Raw genomic sequence first — 10873 nt, 5'->3', positions numbered from 1 at the left:
TGCGGGTGAAATAAATGGGCGTAAATGTGATGGCAGGTGGAATGGAAGGATCAGATGCAAAAGTAGTAAATGCGCAGGAGGTTTTTTAGACAGGTTCGGGCCGAAATGAGCATAATACCCTACTCCTGTGTGTGCTATAAATGCTCTGAGAATATCTCTCAGAGATGTTTGCTGGTTACAAGAATATTTGTCTATCCTAGAGCTTCGGGCTCCTTATTCTTCGGTGATCTCAGCTTCTGTGCTTATACTGGACCTCTGTCTTCTTCCTCGGCTTCCTCCTTGTCCGAGAATCCCCTTTTCTGTGTCAACCGGCCCTTCCTTAAATACTCGTCAGCGGTAGCGTGCCTAGAAAGGGAGGGCACAAGTTCCAAAGTGCCATAAATGAAAAGCAATCATCATGGGCTGCTGTGCGAAGTGACGGAGGGGTTGAAAACGTGCCCCCATCCGGTCTTGCTCGTCATGATGTCGTTTTGCAACGGGCGCCGCGGGGAGGGCCCACCGGGCAGCCACTGAACGGCCCGGCGTGCTCGCTCGGTCTTGTATACCTAACACAGCAGGGTGGCATGTGGGGCGTCTTGGGCTTCGCGATGTTATACCAAGGCGCGTCGGATGACGCAGGATGGGACCCGTGCATTAAATGTCCCCACGCCCTCCTGCCAGAATGTGGCAGGGACTGTCAGGAAGCGTGGGGGGAGCAGTTGGAGGCGACAGGCCACGCGCCCTCTTAAATGCGGCATCGGGCCTTTCACCAGCAGACACCTCACCGCTGGGCCCCTGTGGGGGCCATTGGCGAAGGACTTCTTAGGCCGTCGGGGAATCGAGTGCTCGGGGGTCGCTGTTAACAGCCCCGAGTACTCTCTCCCGGATGTGCCCTTTCTTGGTCGTCGGGAAACCGAGTGCTCGAGGGCCACTGCTCACGACCCCGAGCGCTCTCTCTCGGAATCAGACTGATCGGTAGGGATGAAAACGAACGGGAAAGGTCGGGAAAACCTCCTAACCGTTTTCATTTTCACATTTTATCTCAAAAACGGAATCGAAAACAGGAAAGCTGGAAACGGGTACGAACTCGGGAATGTCGGGATCTCAAAAATGAACCAATTCGAACATAAATATGCGGGTATCAATCAGGAGCCGATAATTTAAAATGAGAACACCGATTCGTAGAATAATGATTTCAAGTATCGATGCAACACATAATTAATTCACACCAACAAAAGTAATTTATATCATACACAGATAAACCACGTAATGACATAAGTATCAACTGAAAAATAACTACCATGTCGTAACTCGAGTACTCGACATAACATACAATCACACAAAGACTAGGATTGGAGATGTTGCAAGAGCTTAAACAATATCGGTAGGTCAGCAGCCGACTGAGACTGGACCACTGGGATCTGGTTGAACTTTGGGATAGAGGTTATGTTTGGACAGGCCGGCCGGGCTTGGCATGTGGGCTACATTGTGATTTGTGAAGTTTGATCTCAATTAGAAAAACAAAAAATTCTAGATTAAAAACGGGAAATCCGAAAACGGTCGGAAAAACCCCATAACCGTTTTCATTTTCACATTTTCTCTCGAAAACGGAATCGAAAACAGATGAGAAAATATAGAAAACAGATCGGAATGAAACGAAACGGAATTTATCCCGTCCGTTTTCATCCCTACTGATCGGGTCCTCGGGGAATCGAGTGCTCGGGGGCCATTGCTTGCGACCCCGAGCACTCTCTCCCGGAATTGACTTCCTTTGGGTCTTCGGGGTGCTCGGGAGCCGCTGCTCGCAGCCTCGAGCACCCCCTTCCCGGTACTTGGTCTTTCTGGTCGTCGGGGGACTTAAGTGCTCGGGGGCCACTGCCCGCAGTCCCAAGCACTCTCTTCCCGGCACTTGGTCTTCTCGGGTCATTGGGGAACTCGGGTACCCGGGGACCACTGTTCATGGCCCCGACCAACCTCTCCCGGGACTTAGTCTTCTCGTGCTTCGGGGAGATGATCCCCGCGGGAGGGCACCATGTGGCAACCTGCTGATCTAGCCTCGGGACTCGGGGACCCCTGGTTCCTGTGTCACCGACAGCAGCCTCCGGGCCCATCGGCAGGCGATGTCCCAAAAACTGCGGATGGGGCCCTCGTCTTCATCGAGGCTAAACCTAGCACTGATGTCACGTGGCTGATTCACAAGCGCCGGTTTCTCCAGCCCAGGCCTTCCGTACGGCCCAGCGGGAAGCGAAACGGGCGCACGCCCGTCCAACTTCCGAGGATCGTGATAACGAGGCGGGCGGCACGTGTGGCAACCGCACAGATCGAGGATAGAGCGCCTAGCAACCGCACGGATCGAGGGAGATTCGCCTGGCGCCCGCGCAGAACGAGGAAGAAACCGCGCCTCACCGAATGTGCCGCTGAAAGCACCGTTTGAAATCCCGAAGATATAAAAAGGAGAGGGGAGCGAACTATTGCCCCATTACGTCATCTTTGCGATATTTGCCTTCTTCTTCTTCCTTGCGCTCGAGAGCTTTCGCCCTCCCTTTGGCCCGTAGCAAACCCTTCCTCCCCCACCATTCCAGCACACTCTCCACCCCGAAACAATGTCGAGGGCAGGAAGCAGCCGCCGTGACAAGGGGCCCAACAGCATACTGCTGGAGTCACGGATCGTCAACGAGGAGGGGGCGGAGAAGGTGCGCAAGCTGATGGTGCCCGAAGGCCCGCGGGAGGCATCGGTGGTAACGTCGGCGAGTGTCGGTGTATCAGGAACCGGGGATCCCTGAGTCCCACGGCCTGGCCAGCCATCCGCCACATGGCGCCATCCGACGAGGTCCCTTCTAAAGGATGAGAATAGTTCAAGTCCCGGGAGAAGGTGCTCTGGGCCATAGTCACTGATCCCCGAGCACCCCAGTTCCTCGATGATCCATAGAGTCTAAGTACCAGGAAGAAAGTGCTCGGAGACATGCCCGATCACCCCCGAGCGCCCTAGTCCCCCGACGATCAGAAGAGCTAAGTTCCGGGAGAGAGTGCTCGGGGCTGTATGTGGCAGCTCCTGAGCGCTCGATTCCCCGAGGGTCCGCGTAAGAGTGCTCGGGAGAGAGTGCTCGGGGCTGCACGTGGCAGCCCCCAAGACTCGGTTCCCCGAAGGATCGTGGGGGAGCCACAGGCAGTAGCCATCAGGCCGACGGGAGAGGCGCCGCCGGCAGCGGAGCGGCGGCCCCGGGGGACAAAGGAAAGTGCCCCCGGACGTTCGTGCCTCAGCCCTCTTCCTCGTCGTCGTCGTCGCCTCCACGGCAGCGCCGGCGGTGGGCGGCGCAAAGGAGGGAGGCCGGGGTGGCCAGTCATCCGTCGCGGAGTCCGCGACGGAGGCCAGGTCTAGGGCGCGGGAGCACGAAGACCAAGGCCGGGCTGGCGGCGCCACAGCGAGCGCCCGGGCCGACCCGCCACCGGAGACAGGTTCCACGGCGGCCCCTCAGCGACCCAAGGGACAGAGGTCCCCGCCTAAGAGGAGGAGGGCAAACTCCGGGCCGAAGCCGTAGGGCCCGGAGTTTAAAATTCCAGAGTCCCGGTGGCAATACCGCGGACCGAAGTCTACGTAAGCCCTTTTCTTCTCCCGAGCATGTTTGCCCGGATATCAGTTTAGGGGTACCGACCTTTTCTGTTTTCAGGCCGCCCAAGGACCCCGCCGGAGACCAGAGGTGGCCAGAGGCACCAAGGCCAGCTCCCGCTCCCGAGCCGAGCGCGCCCGCGCCTGACCCGAGTGCGCCGGCGGAACCAGAGCCGCATGCGCCGCTCTGCACTGAGTCGAGGGCAGCAACCGCACCCGAGCATCCAGCGTCGTCCGAGCCCGCCCCGAGCACTTCGAGGGTGGAGCAAGCGGTCGTGGCAGGGTGGCGCCGACGTGGCAGCCATTGGGGACCCTGAGCGCCTCTGCAGACAGCGTTCTCAGGGGACCCGACGCCCAGTCGTCGTCAAGCCAGGCCCTGAAACCCCTCCCGGACGTGCTCGGAAGCGCCTGGGGGGTTATCGGGCGACTGGAAGCGGCTGTGGCGGCGGAGCGAGCAGAGCTCGAAAGGGAATGCGCCGCCCTTGTCGAAGAGAGGGGGCGGCTAGAAGAGGTCGGTCAGTTCCTGGAGGCCCGCATCGTCTCGGCCCGCGCAACCCACGAGAGGGCAATGCGCGCGGTGGTTGAGGAGCGGGAGGCATTGGAAGAGGTGCGCGACGAAGCTGTTGCCGCGCAGGAGGAGGCCAACCGCTTGGAGGAGGCATCGCGGCGGCGGGCCGCGGAGCTGCTTGCTCGGGAGCGGCTGGTCCGGGCTTGGGAAGAGGCAATCGGCCAGTGCGAGAGAAGTTTGTGGAGTCCGCCCGGGTAGACTTAGCCCACCGGAGCGACGAGCTCGAGCGTAGTCGCGCCGAAGTCCACCGTCGGGAGGAGGAGGTCGCGATCCGTGAGACTGACGTGGAGATCACGGCGACGGCTCAGGACGCCCGGGAGGAGCAGATTTCAAGGCGCGAAGTGGAGGCCGCCTCGGCGTCAGCGGCCCTTACTGCTCGGGAGGAGCAGGCCGCCAAATGGGAGGCCGAGCTGGCCGCCCGAATGCGGGCCCTTGCGGCCTTAGCCGAGCAGGTGAAGCGGGGACAAGTCGAAGCCTCGGCGACTAGCTGCGTCCCGACCAGCGCGACCGAGGGGATCAGGCTTCAGGAGCGGCTGCAGATCACGAGGGATGAGCTCGAGGCCGTCGTGGCCGAGCGGGCCAACGTGAAGCTGATGATGCGAGACATCCTTCGTCAGGCACGGAGGACCGTTAGGGTAGCCGGGCTCGGGCGCGTCAACGTGGGCGAGAAGGGGATGGACCAAGAGACCATCGGCCACCTCGCCCTCGGCTTTGAATAGATCAGCCGGTGCCTCAAGGCTCTCCTGCGGGCTGTGCAGGAGTTGGCATCCCGGGAGGGGCGTGCTCTGGCCCAAGCAGTGGCCGAGCACGTCCTTGCCTGCTACCGAAGGCGAGACCCCACCTTCTCGCTGGAACCGGTCCGGCAGGGAGTGGTCGAGGCTGAGGAAGCGGCCGCCCGGGAGGCTGTTCGGGGCATCGCCGCTGAGGTGGCGGCGTGCTTCACGGGGGAGCCACCGCCGGAACCGAGCAGCGGCAGCAGCAGCGAAGCCTCCTCACCGCCTTCAGAGTCTGCTGACTTAGAATAGATATTTTTGTTTTTTGACTAATGTAAATATGGGAGTGATCCCCTCAGAATGGTTCTTTTTGGAATATAGTAGAAGCCTTTCTTTGGGATTGCAACTCCAATGCTTGTCTTGATGTCGTTTTTTGCTTTCCACTTGATATTCCGAGAAGAATATAGCCTGATTGAGCCCGACTTTCCTTCCCCGAGAACGAAGTCGCCCTGACCACTCATCGCACAAGTGGTAGAACCAATTCGAGCGTTCAGCCCCTGAGCCCTCGCGAGTCCGCAGCTGCTAAGTCAAGAGACAAAGACACGAACCTCCTTGCTCGGGAGATAGGTCGATCTAGCACGGAGCACGCCACGACCAGTGAACACTTTTCCACTTTGCGACCTCTCAAACAAGCAGACCGGAGACATGTGCGGGCAGAAATACGACCAAGAGTCCCCACGGTTTATTGGTGTCCGGGCTAGGATGCACCAGATCGAGCACCAACAGCCCACCCCTGGGGTCTAGGTGGTCCCGACCACTCTTTACTCAAGCGGCAGGATTACCCGAGAACCCCAGGGACTCGGTAGTGCCCGGGGTACTGCCAAGCTAGCCGAACACCACGACCACCATGAAGGACTTCGGTCAAACATCGTCGTTCGTATGGTACACCTGACTACTGTATGTTCTATCGTTCTGGAAAAAGCGAGCACGTGGGTAGGGTTTTGTGCGCGAGGAGACCATCTCGCCGAACAGATTAGAATGCGAGGGTCCCGAGGATAACTCGGGAACAATAGTTTATGGAGTAAGTAAGAATGTAAATTCGCGTGACTTTAGACACTCACCGGACAGCTGTCAGCCTTTCGGCCAACCGATCCAGGAGGGGTACGCGCTCCGAGCTTGGGGTACCCGGGAACTTGGTTCCCTCGTACGAAGTGTCCGAGCACGGGAAAGCATGAGAGGGAGCCAGGGGCTAGGCGGTCCCGACCACTCATGCCCGAGTGGTAGGACTACCCGAGGACCCCATAGGCTCGAGCAGCGCCCTGGGCACTGAGGCCCTTGTGGTCGGGCTGCTTTATTCTTGATTGTTGATCTGTAAGCTTTAGAAAATAGGGAAAAAAACTCTATGTTTGGTGCGCTCTGTTAGTGCGGTACTCATTATAGACTGCTCTCATTTTTTACTCGAGATCTCTCGAATACCCGGACCGGCAAAGTATACAGACAGAGGCATAACCAAGAGGTCCTATAGTTCGGTGGTGCCCGGGAAGGACTGACCAGACCGAGCACCGACAGCCCGCCCCTGGGGCCTAGGCGGTCCCGACCACTCTTTGCTTAAGCGGTAGGATTACCCGAGAACCCCAGAGGCTCGGTGATGCTCGGGGTACTGCCATGGCACCGGACACCACAGCCTACCACAATAGACTTAGGTCAGCGGCAACTGCCTGCGCGCATACCGATCGGGATTCGTTTTTATCAACGGGAAAAATGAGAGAGCGTGTTTTTCTCGCACAATCGAGCATCTCACCAAACAGATTAAACATATGGATTTCAGAGAGAAAGTTTGAAATTTAAAATAAGAATGTATATTGACAATTTTGTACAGAAGTGGCAACTTACATGGTTGGTGGTAGTCCCCGGCCAACTTGGGCGGGGGGGGACCCACTGCCTGGTTGGCCCGAGCATAAACATGTCTGCCTAGGGATAGAACTTGCGTAGATGCTTGATGTTCCACGCGTTTGGGAGCGGCTGCCCATCCTCCGCAGCCAGCCGGAACGAGCCTTGTCGCGGGACTCCGATCATGGTAAAGGGGTCTTCCCGCATAGGGGACAGTTTATTCTTTCCTTCGCGCGATTGAGCGCGTCGGAGAACTAGATCCTCAACCTCGGGTGACCGGGCCCGGATGTGATGCTGATGATAACGCCGCAAGCTCTGCTGGTATCTGGCTGCTCGGACGGCAGCACGTCACCGGCGCTCCTCCAAGTAGTCAACGTCGTCGCGCCTTCGCTGTTCCTGTTCGCCTTCGGAGTAGGCATTCACCCGAGGGGAGCCAAGAGTGAGCTCGGAGGGGAGGACCGCCTCGGCGCCGTACATGAGGAAGAAAGGAGTCTCCCCGGTGGCGCGGCTAAGCGTGGTCCGGTTGGCCCATAGCAAAGTAGGTAGCTCATCGATCCACCCTTTCCCATGCTTTGCGAGCACGTCGTAGGTCCGGGTTTTGAGCCCCTTCAGTATCTCAGCATTTGCACGCTTGACCTGCCCATTGCTCTGAGGATGAGCGGCAGATGCGAAACAAAGCTTAATGTCGAGGTCCTCGCAGTAGTCCCCGAACAGAGCACTTGTGAACTGAGTGCCATTATCGGTGATGATTCTGTTCGGGACGCCAAAGCGACTTGTGATACCACGGATGAACTGAAGCGTCGTGTTCTTTGTAACCTTGATGACTGGGACTGCCTCCGGCCACTTGGTGAACTTGTTGATGGTGACGTAGAGGTACTCATAGCCCCGATTGCTCGGGGGAATGGACCCAGGATGTCCAGCCTCCAGACCGCGAAGGGCCATGACAGGGGGATGGTATGAAGAGCCTGAGCTGACTGGTGAATCTGCTTTACGTGGAACTGGCACGCCTTGCAGCGCCGAACCAACTCGGAAGCGTCCTGGAGAGCTGTAGGCCAGTAGAAACCTTGCCGGAAGGCCTTCCCGACCAACGTGCGGAACGATGCATGGCCACCGCACTCGCCCTCGTGGATCTCAGTGAGAAGCTCACCGCCTTCTGCCCGGGTGATGCATTTCAGGAGGACACCGTCCGTGCCGCGCTGGTAGAGACCCCCATCTACTATGGCATAGTGTTTGGACTGCCGTGTAATCCTCTCGGTAGAGGCATCATCCCCAGGAAGGATATTTTCTTTCAAATACCCTCGGATCTCGTCGATCCACGAGGCATCTTGAGAACCACCGGCAAGCGCAGCGCACTCATCGGGCGGTGGCACCCTGACGGGATTTCCCACTGAGGGCGCCGCCTGGGTTCCCTCAACTAGGCTCGAGGGTTCCCCTTCGTCTTGGTCGGCAGGCAGGACGGAAGGCCGTGTGAGCCTTCCTTCAAAGGCTCTGGCAGGGACGCGCGCCCGGGAAGAGGCCAGGCGAGAGAGGTCATCGGCCAGAGCGTTGTCGCGGCGAGATATGTACCGCAGCTCCAGGGCATCGAAGTGCCTCTCCAGCCTCCTGACTTCCGCCACGTACGCCGCCATCTGAGGATCCGTGCACTGGTATTCCTTAGACACTTGGTTGACCACCAGCTGGGAGTCTCCCTTGACCAACAAGCGACGAATCCCAAGGCCCACCGCAGCTCGGAGGCTAGCGATGAGGCACTCATACTCCGCCATGTTGTTGGTTGCTCGGAAATGCAGCTACACGACGTACCAGAGTACTTCACCCGTTGGGGAGGTGAGAACCACTCCAGCCCCCGCACCTTTCAGCGTGAGGGAGCCGTCGAAGTGTATAACCCAGTACCCGGGCGTATCGTGCCCGGGATATGCAGACATCTCTTCATGGTCGATCTCAGGGACGGGCGTCCACTTTGCCACAAAGTGAGACAACGCCTGGCTCTTGATTGCCTGGCGACTGACGAAGTGCAGATCGAACTCCGCCAGCTCCACCGCCCACTTGACGATGTGCCCAGTGCCTTCTCGGTTCCGGAGGATCGGTCCCAGTGGATACGTGGTGACTACCGAGACCTTGTGCGCCTGTAAGTAGTGGCACATCTTCTGGGAAGCGACGAGCACGGCATAGAGCAGCTTCTGGGCTTGGGGGTACCTTGTCTTGGCGTCTCGGAGGACTTCACTGACGAAGTACACCGGTCGTTGTACACAGCGGGCCCAGACTGTGGCTTCACCTGAGGGCTTGTCACAGCCCCCGAGCTCAGCGCCGTGGTCGGGGCTGGCCGAGTGCTTAGGCTCAACTCCCTGATTGGGAGGAACCGAGTGCTCGGGCTCGACTCCCTGGTCGGGAGGAGCCAGGTGCTCGGGCTCGACTCCTTGGTCGGGAGGAGCCGCGAGAACAAGAGACTGCTCGGGGGCGGCTGGGAGCTGGGACCCAGCACCTTGTCCCGAGCACTCATCACATTCCACCACCAGTACCATGCTCACGACCTAAGGAGTGGCCGAGACGTAGAGCAGTAAAGGCTTGCCCTCGGAGGGGGCCACCAGTACGGGTGGTGAGGTGAGGTACTTCTTCAAGTCGTGGAAGGCCTGCTCGGCCTCCGGTGTCCAGTCAAAGTGATCGGTCTTCTTCAAGAGTTTGAAGAGAGGGAGCTCTCGCTCCCCGGGCTTGGAGATAAAGCGCCCCAGGGCTGCAATGCAGCCGGCTAGACGCTGAACTTCCTCGAGTCAAGCCGGGGGTCGTATCTGCTCGATGGCCCGGATCATCTCTGGGTTGGTCTCGATTCCTCGGCTAGAGACCAAGAAACTGAGGAGCCCCTTTGAGATTTGGCCGGGGAGATGATTCTGAATCCGTTTTGTGGGTGAAATAAATGGGCGTAAATGTGATGCAGGTGGAATGGAATGATCGGATGCAGGAAGTAGTAAATGCTCAGGGGATTTTTAGACAGGTTCGGGCTGCACTGAGCGTAACACCTTACTCCTGTGTGTATGCTATAAATGCTCTGAGAATGTGTCTCTGAGTGTTTACTGGGTTACAAGAATATTTGTCTAGTCTAGAGCTTCGTGCTCCTTGCTCTTCGGCTGATCTAAGCTCGTACTGAACTTGACTCAGTTAATGTCGAACTCTACTTCGTCTGTGCTTCTCTTCACTCAGTCCTGCCTTGTTCTTCGGCGAGCCCACCCGGCATATATACCCGCTGGGGCGGTAGCGTGCCCAGAAAGGGATGGCGCGAGTTCCAAGGTGCCATAAATGGAAAGCAACCATCATGGGCTACTGCGCGAGGTGACGGGGAGGGTTGAAAACGCGCCCCGTTCGGTTTTGTTCGTCATCATGCCGTTTTTCAACGGGCGCCGCGGGGAGGGCCCACCGGGCAGCCACCGAGCAGCCCGGTGTTCCCGTCCGGTCAGAGCAAGCCTGACACAGCAGGGTGGCAGGCGGGGCGCCTTGGGCCTCGCGATGTTATCTCAAGGCGCGCCGGATATTACGCGATGGGACCTGTGCATTAAATGTCCCCACGCCTCACTGCCAGACCGTGGCAGGAGCAGTTGGAAGTGACAGGCCACGCGCCCTCTTAAATGCAGCATCAAGCCTCTCACCGGCTGACAACTCACCGCTGGACCTCTGTAGGGGCCACCGGCGAAGGACTTCTTAGACCCTCGGGGAACCGAGTGCTCGGGGGCCACTGTTCGCCGCCCCGAGCACTCTTTCCCGGATTTGCCCTTTCTTGGTCCTCGGGGAACCGAGTGCTCGGGGGGCACTTTTCACGGCCCCGAGCACTCTCTCCCTGAACTGGCTGTTTGGGTCATCGGGGAACCGAGTGCTCGGGGGCCACTGTTCACGGCCTCGAGCACTCTCTCTCGGAACTGACTTCTCTTGGGTCCTCGGGGGACTCGGATGCTCGGGGGCCATTGTTCGCAGCCCCGAGCACCCTCTTTCCGGTACTTGGCTTTTCATGTCGTCGGGGGACTTGAGTGCTCGGGGGCCACTATCGCAGCCCCGAGCACTCTCTTCCCGGTACTTAGTCTTCTCGGGTCATCGGAGAACTCGGGTACTCGGGGACCACTGTTCATGGCCCCG

Source organism: Phragmites australis, chromosome 3 (assembly GCF_958298935.1).
Source record: "Phragmites australis chromosome 3, lpPhrAust1.1, whole genome shotgun sequence".
Classification (NCBI taxonomy): domain Eukaryota; kingdom Viridiplantae; phylum Streptophyta; class Magnoliopsida; order Poales; family Poaceae; genus Phragmites; species Phragmites australis.
This window is presented reverse-complemented; position numbering follows the sequence as displayed.